This window comes from Cnephaeus nilssonii (assembly GCF_951640355.1).
Source record: "Cnephaeus nilssonii genome assembly, chromosome: 3".
NCBI classification, from domain to species: domain Eukaryota; kingdom Metazoa; phylum Chordata; class Mammalia; order Chiroptera; family Vespertilionidae; genus Cnephaeus; species Cnephaeus nilssonii.
Genome location: NC_137074.1, coordinates 61,215,436 through 61,236,690, shown reverse-complemented (window position 1 = coordinate 61,236,690; position 21,255 = coordinate 61,215,436).

Sequence of the window (21,255 nt, the reverse complement as noted above, 5' to 3'; positions counted from 1 at the left end):
CCTACATACCATTGACCAGTAGTAGGGCAGCTCATAGAAACATGAACACATTTCTGTGCCTTTGTCTGAGCATGAGGTTTCACTTGGGGTTAGGCTCATCACCTGTCAAAATAGCTTTGATCTTTCAAGGTACACAGAGCCATATCATGTGGTTAAGAATGTGGGGTCCACCTCTGGCCATTTGGCTCAGTTGACTGGAGTATCGTCCCTTATACCAGAAGTTAGTGGGTTTGATTCCCAGTCAGGCACACATCCTGGTTGCAGATTCCATCCCTGGTTGGGGTACGTGCAGGAGGCAATCAAATGTGGGGTTCAAGCCAGACTGGATTCAAATCCAGGCTCCATCACTTAAAGTTACAAAATCTCAGACAAGATTCTTAAATATCTGTATTTTAGTTTCCCCATAGGTAAAATGAAAACAATGAGAATTTGGACCTCATTGGAGTGTTCTAAGGATTAGGTTTGATGAATATTTAGTACTTGATTAGAATTCAGTAATATTTAACACGAGTGAAAATATACTTCCAAAAGCCTTCTATGATAAACTTATTAGAGTTCATTGTTCTTCTTTAGTAATCCCTGAGCAAATTAATCCAACTTCTTAATTCACCAACAACATTGTGTCTTCTATTGCCTGCATCTTCATTGTCACAAACTCTCTGCTGTGAACTCACAAAGGCAAGGGACTGTCTTATTCATCTTTTTAGTTCTCCTACTGAACATAACTAGTCTTAACTGGCTTTCTAGATGTGTGTGTTGATTTGAAAAAATGGAAACTGAGGTATACGTGAAAAATAGGTGAAGCACAATTAAACATGCAGAAGAACAATGCGATTTGGAAGAGAACATTTCTGAATACATCAGTGTTATCTTGTGATGTGGACTTTACCCTGTCATCTAGGAAGGCCTTAGCACAGGTAACTTAATGAAGTGTTAGGTGAGAAGCTGTTCCACCCCCTATTAAGCAGTTCAGTGTCTAAATTAGTTTAATTACCATGCAAATTACTATGAGCTCATATGCCCAAGGCCTAAAACATATCAGATGGCAGGTATAAGAGAAATTCAGTAAGCTCTGCCTCTCCTTGAACTAATGTTTCTTTGTAAAAAGGGAGAAAGAGAAAAGATGGCGAATGTAACAAGATTGAAGTGCTATAATTCTCAGTGAATTTTGGCTAAATTAGTAAAATCACAGAAGCTGGCAAAAATTGTAGTAGGCTATAAAGAATTTATTTTTTTACCACATCATTAAGCATATTTATTAGCCATTTGTTCTCTTTCTTCTAAAACTTATGGCAAATGACTACATATCCAAGTCCTGCTTCACATGGCCACACATGCTTAGAAAATGACATACATATATCAGATCTACATTCTAGGTCAACTTACCGGATATGTGAACTTGGGCAAGTTACTTAGTATTTTGGAGTTTCACATTTCTCTTTTATAATAAAGACTGATATTAGTAATGAGGTTAAAATGTGTATTAACTTATTTTAAGTTTTTTATAAAACACTCATACAAGCATTCTATATAATAAAAGCTTAATATGCTAAGTGTCTTGTCATCCATTCAACCAATCAAAGCGTAGTATGCTAATGATATGCTAAAGCTGCTCAACTGCTCACTATGACCTGCACTGACCACCAGGGGGCAGATGCTCTGACCAGTAGGTTAGCTTGCTGCTGGGGTCCGGCCAATTGGGACTGAGCAAGATGGGATGGACACACCCTGGAGCCCTCCCATAGTCCCTCCCTGGCTAGCCAACCTCTTGCATCCCTCCTCTGCCCCCATTGTGCACCAGTGGGGTCCCTCAGCCTGGCCTGAACCCTCTCACAATCTGGGACCCCTCAGGGGATGTCAGAGAACCTGTTTTGGCCCGATCCCACAGGCCAGGCCAAGGGACCCCACTGGTACACGAATTTGTGCACTGGGCCTCTAGTAGGTATTATAATTTAAATCCTTTGTGTGTGTGTGTGTGTGTGTGTGTGTTTAAGAAACAGAAGATATATTCCTGTTCTTCTTGGCTTTGATCCCTACAGGGAGTTTAGGTCTACATTAAGCACATTTTAAGACCAATTTAAAGTGTCATCCAACTAATAACACTACCTTGAACATCAGAAAAATTGCATATACAGCCTGACACACAGAGCTGTGTAAGCTGTAGGTGCTAAGTAAATATGAGCAGGCGAGACTGAAATTTTATTACTAACACTCAGAGCTGTATATCTTGTAGGTGCTAAATAAATATGTGCAGGTGAGACTGAAATTTCATAACTACACTTGTTTGAGCATCTTCCAAATACTGACCAAATTACAATGTAATGGGATATGACCATCTGTTATCTAGCAAATAAAATGACCTAATTAATTTAAATTTTACAAGATGTCTAATCTACATAGGGCCAAGAATAAACTGGGGGAAAAGCACATGAATTCAAATTAGATTTCTTAGATTTTTTTCCAGCAAAATCATCACCAAAATGTGCCTAGGATAAGTCATATCTAATACTTAATACCCCAAAGAGGCACATTCCTATAGCAAAAGTTTCCTACTGAAATCCTCAGCAAGGAATATATTATATAATGACTTAGTACTTGCACAGAAGTATATATATATATATATATATATATATATATATATATACACACACACACACATATATATGTATAGGATTTGACTATGTAGAGTGAATTCTGATATACAGGGTGGGACAAAGTAGGTTTACAGTTTTGAGTGTGTAAAACACAGTTTATTTTTGCATTATTATGTACAAATTATTGAATTATTTTCCATAAGAACAACTGTAAACCTACTTTTGTCTCAACCTGTATTCTATCCTATAGTACCTATGTGTTCTATTTTTTTTTAATTTATTGAAGTGACATTGGTTAATAGGATCATATATGTTTCAAGTGTACATTTCTATGACATAAGATCTGCAATGCTGTTCACAATGTGTTGAAGGGTTGTGAGCCATTATTTGGAAAATACCATTCTATGGATCTGGCCCTGAGTGAATACACAGTTATTTCATAGTTCATTTGCTTATTTGGGGAGATGAGAAAAGCAGACTTCTGTGCTTGTGAAATGCATACTTCAAGGGATGAATGAGAGTTTTCAGCAGTAAAATAATTACTTGCAGATTACAAATCATTTGGAACAGTGAGCTTCTCTAAAGAGGAGAGTTTTCAGTTGTGTTTTGTTTTAATAGTTGTGGGCGGGGCCAAAGAACTGATGATGTGCTTCATTGTTTCCTTCTTCTGATGGAAAAACAGAGTTATTAGGTAAAGGAATGCTAACATAGTGATTCAGTAAGAGCCCAATAATTTGATTCAGTGGAATATATGGAACTCTTTTCTATTTAGTTGAGATTAATGAGTAAAACTTAAAACATAAAAGGCATTAAATAGGTCTTCATATTTTAAATTTAAAGAACTCTTATGTTGTTGTTTTGGATTTTTAATCTGAAGGCATCCAACTGAGGAATGCACTGTCTTATGTCCCAGTGAGACTGGTGTGTTTCTCACTGGGCTGTATTCAAGCACTACCTGAAAAAAAGATTTACAAGTGCTCTTATAGAGAAGGTTCTGGCAGTGGGAGAGAGTGTGTAGGAAACATCCAAGCCTGTGCTGAATCCAATTCTGTAGCTACTAGTCACAGGTTGCTATTGAGCTCTTGATACATGGCCAGTGTGACTGAGGAATTTAACTTTTAGTTTTAAATTTTAATTAATATACATTTAAATAGCCACATAGTATTTGTGGTTAACATACCAGACTGCACAGATCTGGAGAAAACAATGTGATATCTGATAAAGTAAATATGACAATTGATAATACCTTAGATTATCATAATTCATAATGCATCCTAAATATGAAAAGTGACGAGAGTTCATGAAAAGCAGAAAATACAGAATCAGTATGTTACAAATAGGACAGTTTTGAGACTATGAACACACTTACTACCAGCTCTGAGTTTGGGTTTTGATGTCTCTCAGATGACAAATAGGTTTCTCCCAGCTCTCCTTTAGATACTGCTGACTTCACTGACTCTTATTAGTGATTTTCAAGAAGTCATGCTCCAAATTTCAGCTGATGCTTGCAGATCAAATTTAAGATACTGACAAAAAAAATCTGCTAGTCCTTTGAAAATGGGGCTGTTTTTCCTTTTGTATTGATACAAGAAATTAAGATGGAATATTTTTATAAATTGGGTCATGAGATAGCTGAGTGATGATACTCTTCTTATAGGTTCATTTAATCTTAAAAACAACATAAGCATAAAGCTCTGAAAAATATAACTATATTAAATTTCTTTGTCATAAGGAAAACATGGTAAAACAATTGCCCTTTTAATAATAGTCTGTTTGCATCTGAATTCCATCTATATTCTAAGAAGCTCTTTATTATATTACATTTCTATTGACTTAAAAGGAGAACCCACACCAGATACAAAAAGCAGTTTGTGATATGCCCAGCATAGAGGTAAATGGACAAGGATAAACTATCTGCTTTAGAAATAAAATCTAGACATTTAAAAACAAGGCTGAATAAGACAGACAATCAAATTGAACTAAAGCATTGTTCTGTTCTTGATATTCAGAGAGGGCTGTAGAAAACCTTAGAAGACACCAGCCAGGGCATTTCAGCACCTCCTTTTTGTATGGGAACAAATCACTAAACAAAAACTTTGTGTTTCTGAACCCCCAGCTAGAGACTCCCTCAGCTAGATGCTTTCAGTCACTTTTCTGGGAAATGAAAAGTTATACCTGTATTAGTCAATCCTGGGACTTGAGCAGTCAAGAGAGAGGTTATTACTTAACAGGTGGTACAGGAGTGGAGTTTAAGGAAGTTCTGAGAATTATGGATTTTACATATGTGGACATGCTCAACTGAGAGATAAATTGGGGCACATCAACTGAGGACTAGGAAATGTGGTTGGCCTCAGAGAACGAAACAAGTTCATGCTGAGATAATGTGTGTGTACTTGATTTCCTCTAGCAAAAAAAAAACAAAAAAAAAAAAAACAACACAAAAACAGGTCATGATATTTATAAACATGTGAACAAAGAGGTTGATGATGCCATACAACTCCCATCAAGGTGAACTAGAGAAAGAAATGTAGCAGTTTGCTTGGAATTTAATAAGCTAGCCTCCAAGCAATTATTGTGAATCTTTTCCAAAGAAAGAACAAAGCAAAGAAAATTAGCTTGGACTGTAGTAAAGGGAAACCAAAAGTCAAGAAGTTGCTTGAGTACACAACACTGCCAAAGACATAGTATCTGTGCCCAGAACTTGCCCAAGTCCATTATAGAAGAAGGTTTAAAAGCTGAAGCCTGCCACCATATCACCTAGGTTCTAATTCATACCATTAAAAAAACACAAAAATATAGTTGGGCAACTTATTAATATCTCTGTGATTTGGTTGTACTCTATTTAAATGAGTATAATAATAGAATCCACCATTAGGGTTGCTATGAAAATAATTGAGTTAATATATGTCAAGCACTTGGGAAAGTGCCTAGCCAAATAGTTAGCTCTTGATAAATAAGTATACTTACCACCTTGAAGATGGATATATGGTTTATGTCAATATATTTGTGACTCATGCAACTAATTATCTCTGTTGTGAATTTATAGATACTAAGCAACTTATTGCCTCTTATAGGATCGGCCTATAAGGAGGGATGCACTAGGCAGGCTGAATTTACTATTCTGATCTTGTAAAACTTTAAATTTATAACTTGGCATTTTGGCTGATAGTTCAGTCTTTTTTGAGTTTTAATACAGTTAGTCAGCTTTGTAAATCCAATCAGTTCTGGATACTGATAAGATTGACATTTGGACCATGGAGGCTGAAAGCTACACTCGGATCCTTGACTCTTTTACTAAAGATATGTGAACTGTAAGGTCTTCTGGCAAACAGCTAAAAAGCCATGACCTGAAAACTACCATCCATCTTCTTTCAAATGTCAGTAATTGACAAGCAAGATCTTCCTAGATGCCAAGTATTTTGGAATCCCTCATTGAAAAAACAAGTAAAATAATAAAAAGAATAGAATATTTTAGAGATAGACTTGCAGGACAGATTTCTTTTGAACAAGTTATATGACCAATCACTAAGAAATGCCCCATCTTGTCTAATGCAAAGAATGAATGAATGTATGTAAAGATGTTGATTTTTAGTCCAATCATACCAAATTCCTGATTCAAATGAACCCATTAATATGCTTAGTTAGTATTTGCCTTTTACTGTTAAAGGGCCATAATGCTGCCTTTCCAGTAACTAATATTTCCCCTCAACTCTATCTATGAACAAATAATTTAATGACCTATATTCCTAGAGTGTGGTCCTTGAACTCTGTGCTGTAGACTTTTTTTTAAATGAAGACAAAAATAGCAATTCATTTCTATTGCAGATTTAGAGTTAGAGTCATGTTGCCACTTTCAGGAAAAAAAAAACACAACTTTATATATCTTCCCCTATGAGGTATACTTTTAAAAATTCCATGGTCTCAAATGTAATTTTTAAAATTGTCCTGGGCTTTATGCTACCAGGCCATGAAATATCTGTGCCCAGATATTTCTCAGCCTTATCCCCCTCACCACCACCCCCTTAACATTTCCTGGAAATGGGTTTATATTGGGCAAGCTCTCACAGGATTCTAGGCTAAGAACTACACTTTGGCCCCTAAGTATCAAGGTTCTGCTTATGTTGTCTCTGTTTGTGTGTGAGTTGATTTTAATAACTCAAGTCCAGTTATAAGGGAGTAGAATGGAGCTATGATAAGGCTGCCAGAGAGGAATTCCACAGAGACTCTGCAACTAAGGGGCAAGGGCAGCTGCCACTCTGGCAGAGGTGAGACTTGCCAACCTTCTGCCTGGCGGTGCCACACCAGTGTTCTGAACATTAAGCTGAGTTTACTGACTCCCCTGTGACTATGCCAGTCACATTCCAGAACATCTGCCACAGCCTTAATGACAGAGCCTATGGGAAGCTAATGAGTACCCCTTACACCTTTGCAGCTTTACCAGACAGCTGTTTCCCTTTCCTCAACCTTCTTTCTCAGTCCTCCCCCTCATGTGTGCTCAGTGCCTCATCTTTCCCATAGGATACAGCCCAACTCTCAGACTGGCTCTGTGCTTTTGTTAGGATTTCATTTATCTCCATTTACATGGCACTTAAAGGCAGTGGAGATAAAACACACAATGTCTTTCCGTTTGCTCAAGTTTCACCATTTGCTATAAAAGGGTGAGTATTGGAGCCTGAGATAGTCAATCAGAAGAATGAATGATTTAAAAGATAAGGGAACAAGGAAAAAGAAATTGAGAAGAGTTGTTTTCCTTTTCTTGCTGACAACTCTCAGACATGAATAAGGGAACACAAAGCCATGGTATACACTTCACAGTTTCCCTATGTATAGAATCACTTTGGTCAAAGCATTTTCTGATTGAGAGCTGCCCAGTGGGAAAGCTGAAAAAGAAATCTCTCTCTCTCTCTCTCTCTCTCTCTCTCTCTCTCTCTCTCTCTCCCTCCAACACACACACACACACACACACACACACACACACACACACACACACGTGTGTGCACCCCCTCCTCACAACCCAGTACTCCTTAATAAAACTACTTTAAAAGATTTGGGAATTCTGATTACATTAAAACTGAACAATTTTAATATGATGCATGATAGAATCTTAATAACTGTATAACCTTTGGCAAGTCATTTAACTTCTCTGAATTTCCATTTTCTAGTTTGTTAAATGAGGACAATTTTATGGATTTGATTAGGTCATAAGAAATAAAGTATCACACAGTACCTGGCACAAACCAAATGCTTGGTAAATAATAATAGTATTATTATTATTATTGTTGTTGTTGTTATTGTTATTATTATTATTACTGTTATTGCCCCAGAAAGCCCATTTCTACTGGCTTTACTATAGTCATTGAAAGATCATTTGTTCTTGCTACAAATGTTCTCTGAATAAATCATTCTTTTCATGACAGAAGGGAAGTAATTATCCCTGCTAAATGAGAAAAAAGCTTAAAATAATTATCTCATTTTTTATGTATTAAAAATCCACTAGCTGGAATTTTAGAGATATATGACTAACAAAATGTGGGATTTTTGTGAACATTCATTTTAGTCCGTTCACAAGCCAGAAATAAGAATTACATATTCTGTGATAAATAAAAGCCATGTGGCATGAGAAAACTGAGTATACCAAAAGTTTGTGTTTAAAAACATCATGCCTTATGTCTCTAGACCTGCACTGTTGAATATGTAACCACTAGCCACATGTATCTACAGAAAACTGGAAAGGTAGCCTCTCAGAATCAAAATGTACAGTCAGTATAAAATCGTACTGCATTTTTAAAAACTGAGTAGGTAAAAAAGAATGTAAAATATGTTAGCAATACTTTTTGGATCTATTGCATTAATAAATATATATTATTAGAATTAGTTTCACATGTTTATTTTTACTTGCTTTAATTTGCCTACTAGAAAATTAAAAATTATATGTGACTCTTAGTGTACCTCTGGAGCAGCCCTGCTCTAAACCAATGGTTTTTAATAGTTTTTATGCACACATTTACACTGTGTTTATAAATGCCAGCCAAGGCATTTGAAAAAAGTTCATATGCCTGGGGTCTCAGTGATTGTGATTCCAAAGAACAAGATATTTGCGTTTCAACAAGAAAAACTGGATCTTTTTTATGCAGATGGTCACTGGGCCATGCTTTGAGACACACTGCTATAGGTATATCCTAAGTTGAAACACGATGCTAAGAAGCATGGGTATGACTGAGGGAATGTTTATGGGCAACAAATACAATAATATGAAGGCAGAAGAGGATATTCAAGATGTAGAAGTTCCTGTGGAACTGCTCTGAAGATCTTTCCACTGATAGTGAAAGTAGGTCTGTCATTCTTCCCCATATGCTAGAATGGATGAGAGGAAGCTATTAACATCTGCACTCTAAGAACTCCTCACCAGTAAACTATAATAATAAGGTAAGTTACATAAGATTATGGTGAATAAAAGTGATGTCAAAATTGTTCTTTACAGAGGCAACTAATAACATCTCTCTTAGCTAACCATGCCACTTCTGTTAATACAGCAACTCAGCAGGTGGAAATACATATAGGTGGTACAGATGGTATCCCTTTGTCTCTATCCATGTAGTGAGTACATTCCAGGCACCAGGCAACAGAATCACAACCACTAACTACTAGTTACCATGGGAACATAGAGTCTCTTTCCATCATATCCAGCACACGAAGTTCTTTCCTTGAAGCCACAGGGGAGGAAATCTTACAATTATAAAGGAGAGACTAAGTGGGACACAACTCATTCAACAAACTCAACCCACACTCCACTGATGTCATACCTTTCTCTGAGATTCTTCTACTACCAATGCCCTTTTATTTCCTTTCTACCAATATAATGCGTCTGCCTCCACTACTCCTTCAGTATGTTCTGCTATTATGCTATTGCATCTTCTGCTGCCTTTCCCTTGTCCAGTTTACATTAGATGTAGAACTGATAAAGTCATGCTGAATGGATCTTGATGGTCCAAACCCAACAGGGCACCTCTTTCAAGAGTGCCTTTCAAAGCCTTCACTGTCCTGGAGGACAAAGCTGTGGCATTATATGGGGATTTTTGCAATCAGGTTTCATCTTCATTTTGCTGTCCAAGCTGGCAGGGCAAGCACTTCTGTCACCGAGGGCAGCATGAGCTCACATAGAGATGCAAAGTGCACTACATGCCGTGCTCAGTGATGAGAAAATAATTCCTGGTTCACAGGAGAGCCTTATGGAAACACTTGGTAGCATATGTCTGGGCTTAACAATTAAGGTTATTCCCCCAAATCTAAATTTTCTACTCTAATACCTACAAAAAAATCATAGTGTTGTTAAGTACAGAGAACATTTAGTCCAATTTTCCAGGTAAAATGGAATCCAAACTGGATGTCAGGCATTGTGAACATAAACAATAATAATCAGCTAAGTTCCAGACAGCATTCCAATATTTTTCCATGAATTAACCCATTAATTCCTCAGTCCAGGTATTACTAGCTCCCTCCCTCCCTTTGCAGGTGATCAAAAGAAACCATAGAAAAATGAAGTAACTTGTGCCAGGTTACAAATTAAATGTGTGAGCTGGTATTTGATCTCAAGCAATGCTCTAGAGAGAACTATGACTTAAGACTATGAATCTGTATCTTTCATATCCCAAAACCAGTTTTAGGACAGAGTTAGGTTCAGGACTCCTCTAGAAACTACTGAGAAAGAATAGCACTCTCTCTTTCCCACTTTTGCTGCTGAATCTGTAGGATGTAACTGAAACTTCACAATCATCTTGGCACTGGAAGTGGTGAGCCTGAGATAAAGAGGTCCTGAGGATGCCTGAATTCAGCTGTGCCTACAATAAAAATGCACTCCTTTCTCTAATAAGTCATGTTGAGTTTTGTCCTGTCACGTAATAACAAGTCCTAAATGAGTGAGCAAATTAGCAATTGACTTAAATCTTCTAATGCTTAACCAGGTAACTTGCACATATTAGGTATTCAATAAAAGTACTTTTCATTTTTTCTTTACATGATTTTTCAGGAGCAATGATGCAATGATTATATATCACTAGAGGCCCGGTGCACGAAATTTGTGCATGGGGGCAGGGGGTTGTGTCCCTCAGCCCGGCCTGCACCCTCTCCAATCTGGGACCCCTCGAGGGATGTCCGACATCCCTCTCACAATCCAGGACTGCTGGCTCCCAACTGCTCACCTGCCTGCCTGCCTGATTGCCCCTAACCACTACTGCCTGCCACACTGATCACCCCCTAACCATTCCCCAGCCAGCCTGATCAATACCTAACTGCTCCCCTGCTGGCCCAATTGCCCCTAACTGCCCTCGCCTGCCATCCTGGTTTCCCCTAACTGTCCTCCCCTGCAGGCCTGGTCACCCCCAACTTCCCTCCCCTGCTGGCCCAGTAACCCCTAACTGCCCTCCCTTGCCAGCCTGGTCGCCCCCAACTTCCCTCCTCTGCTGGCCCAGTCACCCCTAACTTCCCTCCCCTGCAGGCCTGATAACCCCTAACTGCCCTCCCTTGCAGGCCTGGTCCCTCCCAACTGCCCTCCCCTGCTGGCCTGATCACCCACAACTGCCCTCCTCTGCTGGCCATCTTGTGTCCACATTTTGTGGTGGCCATCTTTGACCATATGGGGGAGGCCATCTTGTGTGTTGGAGTGATGGTCAATTTGCATATTACTATTTTATTAGATAGGATGTTTCTCTATTTTTCCATAGTGCCTAGAAAAGGGCTGAAAACATATTTTTAAAATTGAATACATACTGACAGATCAACTGACAGGTTGAGAAATTTGACAGTAAAAATGTGCCCACTCATCATTTCTACTTCTGGCTCCGAGTGGGAGCCAGAGAAGAAAAGTGCTCTCGGCATGGCTCATAGGGGAGACTCTCCCAACAGGATTGTACAGATTGGACTTGACACATAGACGTAAACTTGCCAGACTCACCCCATGGGCACCTGGTTAACCAACAGGCCAGGAAGCATCTCTAGAAGGAAGACTTAAGGGATCCAGGGAAGTGGGAAGCAGTTCACTGAAGTTCCTGGCATCTGCCTGAGGGCACAGCTGGAGATATTAATAATCATTTCTCTCATCAGACCGCCGAAAATGAGTGCAGAGTGAGAGAGGAAAAAACAAGTGTTTTGCAGCCTCCTGTTTGAATTAATTTCTTCTGACAACTGCTGATTTGAGTTTGTGATTTGATCCTCCATATGTCTAGCTCTATTGGTCAATTAAGTGTAGTGGGTGATTGGGGGAAGCAGTGATGCTCAGCTTGATTATGGGAGGAAGCATCACACAACATTTAGAACATGCAAAGCAGCCCAGTGAGCTTGACTAAAATAGGGCCAAGCAGAGCAAGGGTAGTGCCCAATGCTGGCAGGAGGGTCAGGGGAGAGTTACTGAAACTCAGCTCTCAGTGCACGAATCAAGGAAGCTGGATGTCAGATTCAGCTTCTCATGAGCAATAAACAAGGTCTGGAGAATTATGCCAAGAATCTGAGGCTGGTGCAAAAGTCAGTACACTATCCACCAGTTCGCATCTTATCTTTGAAATTGTCCAATTAATAAATCACTTTTCATTAAATGTTATAAAATTAAAAGCAGGAAATAAAGTTGTAGTTAACTTAGTTCAAGTTATACCTTTAAAGAGATCATCTAAAAGAGAGTCAAGAAACGGGGCAGAACACGTTAGAGGAAAACAACAGAGATGCAGTATAACATGCACATTATGACGCAGTAATGAAAACACTCAGGAACGTTGAGTTCTAGTCCTACCTCTGCTAAGGGCTTGTTGATTACTTTGCAGCAAGATTTTTTTTTTCATCATTGTCACTTCCCCATTTTCAAGGAGGCTGATGGAGGCAGAGGCACTTTTGTAGTCTTACAAATACACAATCAAACTTTATCTAATAGTTCAAAAGAATGTTTTGACTGAAGTGATGACAGCCTAAAATCTCTTATGAATTTAATACTGAAGTACCTCATGTGACTAGTGAAAAGAATAGCTAATAAAAATGACTATACACCATTTTAGAAAAGAAAGTTCTGTATCAATGCATAATAATCATCATAGCAGGCAACAAGCTCATTTCACAGTAACATTATGTCAAGAAGCAGCTATGATTTCCAGGATGTAGTCACAGACATCTAATACCATAGAATAGTAGTATTCTTTTTTATTCTGAAAAAGATCTGGCTTAACATTAATTCCCAGTAATTACCTAAACTCTGAAAGAAAGGGAGAGGGTTGGTATTTGAATAACAAATACTTACAATTTATGAAGTAACACAGTAAATGTTTCAGTTGTTAAAAATAAATGTAAAAGCATAACCTGGATCGAAACTAGGTAGGTGTGCTCTTACTTGATAGAATAACCATCTAAGAGTATTAATATAGGGACTTTTAACATTCTAAAGGAAAGTCTAATAGACAACTAAAGGCTGCATTCTAGTCACTATTCTATACAACATATTTATTATGATTAAAGAGCTGTTTGCATCATCCTTTCCTAATGGAATTTTAAGGAGTAAAGCTAAGGCATAATAGAAACAAGATACAAAACAAACTTTAAGTCTTGTTGAACAAGTCAACAAAAGAAAACCTAGCATGGACAAATATATACTTTTTCACATTGGTCCACCACTTTCCCATAATAACCAACTGGTGAATGCAATTTTACTGTACTACGTCTTAGTCATTATAATGGACTACACGCCTCATTAGGATTCAACGATGTGTTGATGCTGCCAAAAATACCCATGCATTCTCAAGCTTCATATAAGCAGAATTGCTTGAACAGGGTGGTTATATATCAGCTCTAGCTCATGATTATCATTGCATAGATCAAATATATCTTTTAACTCTGGTCACTACACTTAAAGATGTTGACATATTTTAGGTCAAGTGAAGAGCGTCTGGAATGGTAGAGAACACATGGAACACTGCCAGTTGAAAAAAAATAGAAGGAAGTGAATCATAGGAGTTCATGTTGAAGGCAAACAATGACAAGATAATCGGGTTAACTATTGTAAAGGATTTTTAATGGGGAAAGATTTAGGCTTATTCTCAGTGGGACAACAAGAAAAATCAATCGGTAGATATTTCAAAGACATAGACTTTGGCCCAAATAAAGAGATCTTTTAACAATTAGAATAATGTTCCTAATAAATAGTGAGTTCTCTGACATTAGAAGGGGCTCAAAAACTATGCAAAAACCCATACCGTAAAAGATATTTGTGTGCCAATTAAGCATCTGGACTAAATGACTTCAGCGATCACATCTAATTCTACAACTCCTTGATTCTATCACAATAGGAGAATTAAATAACTATTTATTGCATGTCTATGAAAACATGCTAAATATTGTGATATATAATTCTCCTGGTTAACTATTAATATGGGAAGTATAACATTCATAGAGTTAATATAAATAAAAATTATAACTATATGGTAGAATGAATAAAATATAGACAGATTTACTATTCTACTTTACTATAACCTGAGGTAAGTGTATTTAGAATAATTCCGAGTTTTGATACATTGGCCAAGACACCCCCAATTTCACAAAGCACTAAAAGTAATGGAATAAATAGTTGGGCTCAAACTTGACAATCATGGTTAACTTTATTAATTGTGTAGATTTTTTATGTGTTGGCACAAATTATCTCATGTTGAATTGATTCTTGCAGGACTCTCCAAGGTAATCAGATTTTGTATTAATATTTTTTCTTACCCTATGGAGTTGAATTACAAATTCACTCACACCTCTCACTTCACAAGTGAAATCACGACTTTAACTCAACTCATTTAAAAATTTTGAAAAAATCATATAATTGTTTTTTAATGTACTTAATCTCTCTCTCTCTCTCTCTCTCTCTCTCTCTCTCTCTCTCTCTCTCTCTCTCTCTCCCCTCCCCTCTCCCCTTCCTTCCCTCCCTCATTCCCTCCCTCTCTACTTTCCCTGCAGAGTAAGATACCCTGTATCTATGTAAATCAGTTAGACTTCTGCCTGGGACACAGATCAAATGTTGTAAGTTAAATAAAAACAGATAATTTTTTTTCATGTTTTCTTGAAGGAAATCTGACTCTGGGTTTCCTTTATTAAGAAGCTATGTTCATTCACCCTTCAAGAGGAAAAAAGCCAGTCAAAACCTTCTTTGACTAAACAATTTTTTCCCCTCTAATAATTAGCCTCACTTGCATGTGAACCACATGACTGTACTTAATAGTAGTAAATAAAGCCCCATATACCTATCTTTCCATTTCTGTCAGTCATGCTGCCCCAAACCAAACCGAAGTCAGTCACTGATTGGCTGTATACAGGGTACACTCTGCAATCCCTTGTACTTTGATGCTAGCACCACTGCAGCAGGCCTTCAAAATTGGCCCTGTCACTTTAAATATAATAGACAATAAATCATCCCTCAGAGGCAGCCCCTAAAGAAAACAGGGAAAAAAATAGAAATAGCATTTAAAAGCCCTTTTCTATTATAGTACCTCTAGGGAGCTTTCAAAATTGGAGCTCTTTTAAAGTGACTTTTATGCTTTGGGGGCTTTTAAAAATGCTTCTAGAATTAACCTTGCAATTCTATGGCCAAATCTTCCATTAGATCCCTTAATTTGAGGTCTTCGTTATACAAGTCCTATTTGCTCATCTTCTCTGTGCCACTGTCCTTGGTACCCTATTACCAATCAACCACTTTCTCAATTTTTTATATGTTCTATGTATTTCGTATTTCTCCCTCTTGCCTCTTCATCTTTTTGCCAGTATTTCTTACTAGGACTTTTTTTTTCACATCTTCCTTTTCTTTTTTATTCATCAAATCTACTCTTAGTTATGCTCCTCTGAGATACACTTTGGTCTTTTGTACCGTGTACACAGATAATCCTAATTAGGTAACCATGCAGATAATCTAGAATTTTCCAGTTGTTGGAATGCTGCCACCTTTCTCCTTCAAAGCATAATATTTCATGGCGCAGCTGAACCCCATCCATCCCTTTATCGTAAGCCTCCCCTCTCTTGTACTTCTTGCCCTTTCTAGTTGATAAAAGAAGAACACCAGCAAAACAAAGAAATCTGAATTGTTTTGATTTGGGAAAAAATATTAGAATCCTGAAAGGATTAGATAATAGATATAAACATAAAACATAGGCTAATATGAAGGGACAGTGTTGACTTTAAGAACAAGTGATCCAAAGTCACAGCCCAACTATTGTGTAACCAGTACTCAGGCATACTGATTCATGTCCATATAGTATTATGTTGTCCAATAAAACAATACGACTCAATGGTCATTAAAAATTTATGCTGAATAAAACATTTTTTCTTAATATTGAAAAACATGCATATGAGGTAAATAATAGGACATAGGACAACAACTGCTTCTGGACAATAGTACTACATGTCTTCTTAGACCCCCCACTCTGTAAAGAAAGGGAGGAGAAATCCAAGTTGATATGAGATGGAATCTTTTGATAAATTGGAAAGGCTGAAGTATGAAGCAAAAAGCAGTGAAAAAAAAAGATTATCTGACATTTTCTGGATTTATAGACTTCCCGGACTCCTTACTGGCCATTCATCTCATCTGGCCTGCTAGAGTTTCTCCAGCCACCCTCTGGGTGAGTGCTTATTACCAACAAGGTAGCAATCAAATTATTGTAGGGAATTTATCACGTGAGATAAATAAAAGTTGTCTGTGTATGTGTCTCATTGTGCTTTCACTGGAGCATAAGTCTCAGGAAAAGTTCTGCAGACCAGCAGTGTGTTCAACACTGCATGCCTAACCCCTGTGAAACCACTGGGAAATGCTATGGTACACTCAGCACTCACCCATAGCCATGACATTCTTAGTTTAAGTGAAACACATAATTCTTGGAAACCTTTTGGAAAGCCTAGATGAGGTACTTACCTAAAAGAAGATCCCATTATGAGAACCATTTTGGAATTTCGAAGGTTGTCAGGATTGTTAAACCAAGGAATTAAATGAAGAAAAATAGTTCAGAAGGAAAATTGCATGTTTGTATAAATGATGTCCACTACTAAGAGAGAAATGACCAGCAGATCACAGTCATTAAAAATGATTCATCTGGGTGGGGGAGGTAGAAAAGAGTGAAGAGGGAATAAATGGTGATGGAAAGAGACTTGAATTGGGATAGTGAACAGACAATATAATATACAGATGATGTACTATAGAATTGTACACATGAAACCTATATCGTTTTATTAACCAATGTCATCCCAAGAAATTCAATGAAAAAGAAACCTTAAAAAAAAAAAATGACCCATCGGTGGACAGCAAATTACCTACTGGGGAATGAAAGCTGGAAAAAGAAAATCAAAGAGGTGGAGGTCATGTTTTATTTCACTTGTAGCGCTTTTCAAATTCAGCCCTAACCAAACCTGATTAAAGTAAATTCCGTTTTTACAGCCTGTGGAGTCTATAAGATTATGGTGTTAATGGAAGTGCGATTCGATCCGTCAGTAATGGTGCATGTCGGGACCCTGGCGCCTCTGACAAGTCCATTTTTTAAGACGTATTTATTGTTTTTTCCCCTCCCTTCTGTTCTCTGCATTGCGGGGTTTAATTGAACAGTTTAAAGTGATTCTTCTTCAAGGCCCATTAATTGATTTTATTTGTGTATTCTCTAGGGGTCAAATAAAAGGGAAAAAAAACAATAAAATTGCAGCTCTGGGTTTCACTGTCATATTCTCCCTGGCAATTCATAGCTATAATTTTTTTGTTTTTTCTTTCCTCTGTCTCAGTCTTTTTTCTTATGATTTTTACAATGTGCAATGTTATATGTTTGTTTTGTTTTATATCAATGATATTTCCAATTCTGATAGAGGTTCACATTGAAGAAAATAATAAAATGTACACAAATATGATAAATTATGTAGTATCTAGGGTTTCCTCATAATAAACCCTATTGAAGGGGGATTATTTCAGTGAAATACTCATAAAACTTTATATTCTTATGATATCATTTTCTTTCTGTCTTAATAGATAAAATACCATGAGTCTGAGGTCATTATATGAATAAACCTATAGATGTGTTCATATTTACTCATAGAACCCACCGTCAGACATGAATGGTCTTAGGTCTGTTAAGAACTAAGATGAGCCCTAGCCAGTTTTGCTCAGTGGGTACAGCACTGGCATTGAAGGGTCCCAGGTTTGATTCCAGTCAAGGACACATGCTCATGTTGTTGGCTCAATCCCCAGTGGGGGTGTGCAGGAGGCATCCAATCAATGATTCTCTCTCATCATTGATGTTTCTATCTTTCTCTCCCTCTCTCTTCCTCTCTGAGATGAATACAATATATTTAAAAAAAGAACTAAGATGATATATGGATTGCAAAATAGTGTACTCAAGATGTGGAAATTGTAGATAGAAATTGAAGTTCTGGCAAGGGAAGAAGCTATACATGTGTGCACACATCATAACAACATACCTACAGTAGATTTCCCCTATGATGTCACAATGTCTTATGTCACACTATTATGAAACAAAATAGAATCTGTACTATTTTTGTAAGCCCAGTCAGTGTGGTTCAGTGGTTGATCATTGACCCATGAACCAGGAAGTTACCAGTTCGCTTCTCTGTCAGGGCATGTATTTACTGGGTTGCAGGCTCTATCCCTGGTGGGTGCATGCAGGAGGCAGCCAATCAATGTTTCTTATCAATGTTTCTCTATATATATCCCTCTCCCTTACTTTCTCTAAAATAAAAGAAAACACATTATAAAAGATAAAAATATCATAAAGTGATTGAGAGGATGAGTATATATATATATATTTTTGCCCCTGCTTTCCCGGAGTAGGCCCTAAACAAGCACCAGTTGAATGACTGAATAAGACATCTACCCTATTACTGTTATATTGTCCCTGCTTTGGGCTTCATTTGCAGACCAGTCCTTTGTGGGCACCATGCTGACAAGGCTCTCATAAAAGATGGGAAAGTGACAGGGCAAGTAAGCACCATGAAACATCAGAATGTTTACTTTTGAGGTGGTTAGAGTGTAGAGAATTTTTCCAACATGGAGGAAAAAAAGAAAATACTGCCTTCCACTTCTGATGTTGCTTACAAATTCACTTTGAATCAGACAAGATAGTTGTAAAGGGAGGTGATACCCTCTTTTTCACAAACCATCTGTATTTTCATTTTTGTAATTTTCTACTGAGATATCAACATGAAAATAGAAGATAACCTCTCTGGAAGCAATCTAACCCCAGGAAAAGCACATACAGGCACAGAAAAATATAAACAGACTCATTTTCACATAAGAAGAGGAGTTCTATATGGTATTACTTTGGTCTGATTTTATGACTGGTTTCCACTGAAGCTTTTTCTCATTAGAGTATATAATCTTTTACATGCATTTATGAGTAATTTCAATGAACACAATCTTCTTCCTGTTGTACCTGGTCTACCTAAATGGTCAAGTTTATAGGTAGATTGAGAATCTAGACTTTTCCCACCAAATTAAGGAATTCATCTAAAATGCTCATTAACATCTATATGGATGCTGCCTAAATTTGTTCTAAAACTCTGTGGGAGGGCCCGTGTTGATCTGCTCAACTTGGTCAGACTTCATTCTAACTCTCATTTAAATGATTTCAACTCAGCCTAGACCTATCTGATCCATGAAAGCCAAAGGTTCATTTTCCAGTACTTTCAGCCAAAAAGAAAAATACATCATAGTCTTGCAAACTAATATATTGTTATGAAATTATACATGCACAAACTCAGCAACATTAAACCTCCTTAATAATGCAGTGGATGCTAAGGTATCCATGTCCCAACTTCATTTTGCTGCTCTCAGCAAAAAGCAGGCAGCATGACTAGTACCTAAATCAATACTAACTGTATTAATAAGAGCAAAATGCACATGTGAGCATGGATTTTTCTCCCTCAATCACTCTAGGTCCAAACCTCTTCTTTGATTTTTGCTTTATTCTTCAATGACCATCAAAGACATTGTGCTTTGGCCTCGAAGCTAGACATTGTCAAGCCAAAATGTGGGTGTCCAGATCAGAAGAAATTGCCAAACAAACCTGTGGGGTTTGTCAAGGCCTGGAAATGGTGGAAGTCAGATGATTATATTTCCATTCCAAAATTGGGAGAGCCTGTCATAACATTGCTGGAGCAAGCAGCTGCTCTCCACTGAGCTAATTCCACCTGACCTATTTAATATTATAATGAATTTAAAGCCAGAAGCCAAAGAGCACAGTTTATGGGTAAACCTGCATTTGCAGAAAAATGACAAGATACTTTTCTAGTGACAAAACATTAATTTAGAGAAGGGTGCTAACAGAATCACTCAATCCTTCATTTGGGTTGCTGTTTTTATCTTCTTCAAGGGAACAGGTTTAATAAGGTCTGATTTTTGTCTTCTTTCCTCAATAAGAATTCTTAGAAATGAGAAGTGAAGTTAGATATTGTTGTGGGCTGCACTGTATCCCATAACCCAAATTCATACATTGATGCTCTAACTTCCAGTATCTATGTTGTGACTGTATTGGAGATAGGGTCTGTAAAGAGCTGGTTAAGATAAAGTGGGGCTGTTGTAGTGGGCTGTAATTCAAATCCACTGGTGTACTTATGAAAAAAAGAAATCTGGATATACAAAGAAACACCAGGGAAGCACACACATTGAAGGAAAGGCAATGTGCGGACACAGGTAGAAGGCAGCTGCCTGCAAGCCAAGGAGAGAGGCCTCAGCAAACCCATATGGTATTATCTAGTGCAACCCAATGTGTAAGACTCTCCTCTAAAAAATCCCTTAAGCCAGTGGTCGGCAAACTGCGGCTCGCGAGCCACCTGCGGCTCTTTGGCCCCTTGAAAGTGGCTCTTCCACAAAATACCATGGTCTGGGCTAGTCTATTTTGAAGAAGTGGCATTAGAAGAAGTTTAAGTTTAAAAAATTTGGCTCTCAAAATAAATTTCAATCGTTGTACTGTTGATATTTGGCTCTGTTGACTAATGAGTTTGCTGACCACTGCCTTAAGCTTATGCCAGAATATATCCAGGGAGGTATTTTTCTAATACAAGGCAACCAACTTCATTTAAAATATCATTTTTTGGAAAGTTCTGTGTACTGAATCAAATGATCCTCCTTATAATTGCCACCCCATTGTCCCAATTCTGTACTCTTCATTCAGAACCAAATCAAATGTCTTAGTGGTGAGCTTTTCAGTTAAATGAAGGCAGCCCTCATGCCTCTATGTTCCTTTCTTTCTCTTTCAAATTAAACCTTTGTCAGTGCTCTCACATAGTCCCCATATGCCATTGATCTGAATGCATTCTGTAGAATTTCTGTCCTCCTTTAAATTCCTTCCATGGGGCCATTGCTTCTATTAAAATGAGAAATAGCTAAAGTTATCAACACAGATGTTATCCAGAAGTGTAATGTGGTTTAGCTCTCATTCCAATAAGAACCATATTTTAGGATACTCTCCAATAAAAAAGGAAGATACAAAAAGATATTTCAGTCCTGGTATAAAATGGGCATGTGGTAAGGATCCTAAGGGGACCCTAGCAACTTCTAAGTGAGACACAAGGAAACAGAAGAGTACTGACTTACTGTCTCATCTGGATATGTTTAGAAGGCATTATTTTAAATGTTCTTAAGAAATATTCTCAGTATTACATCTTA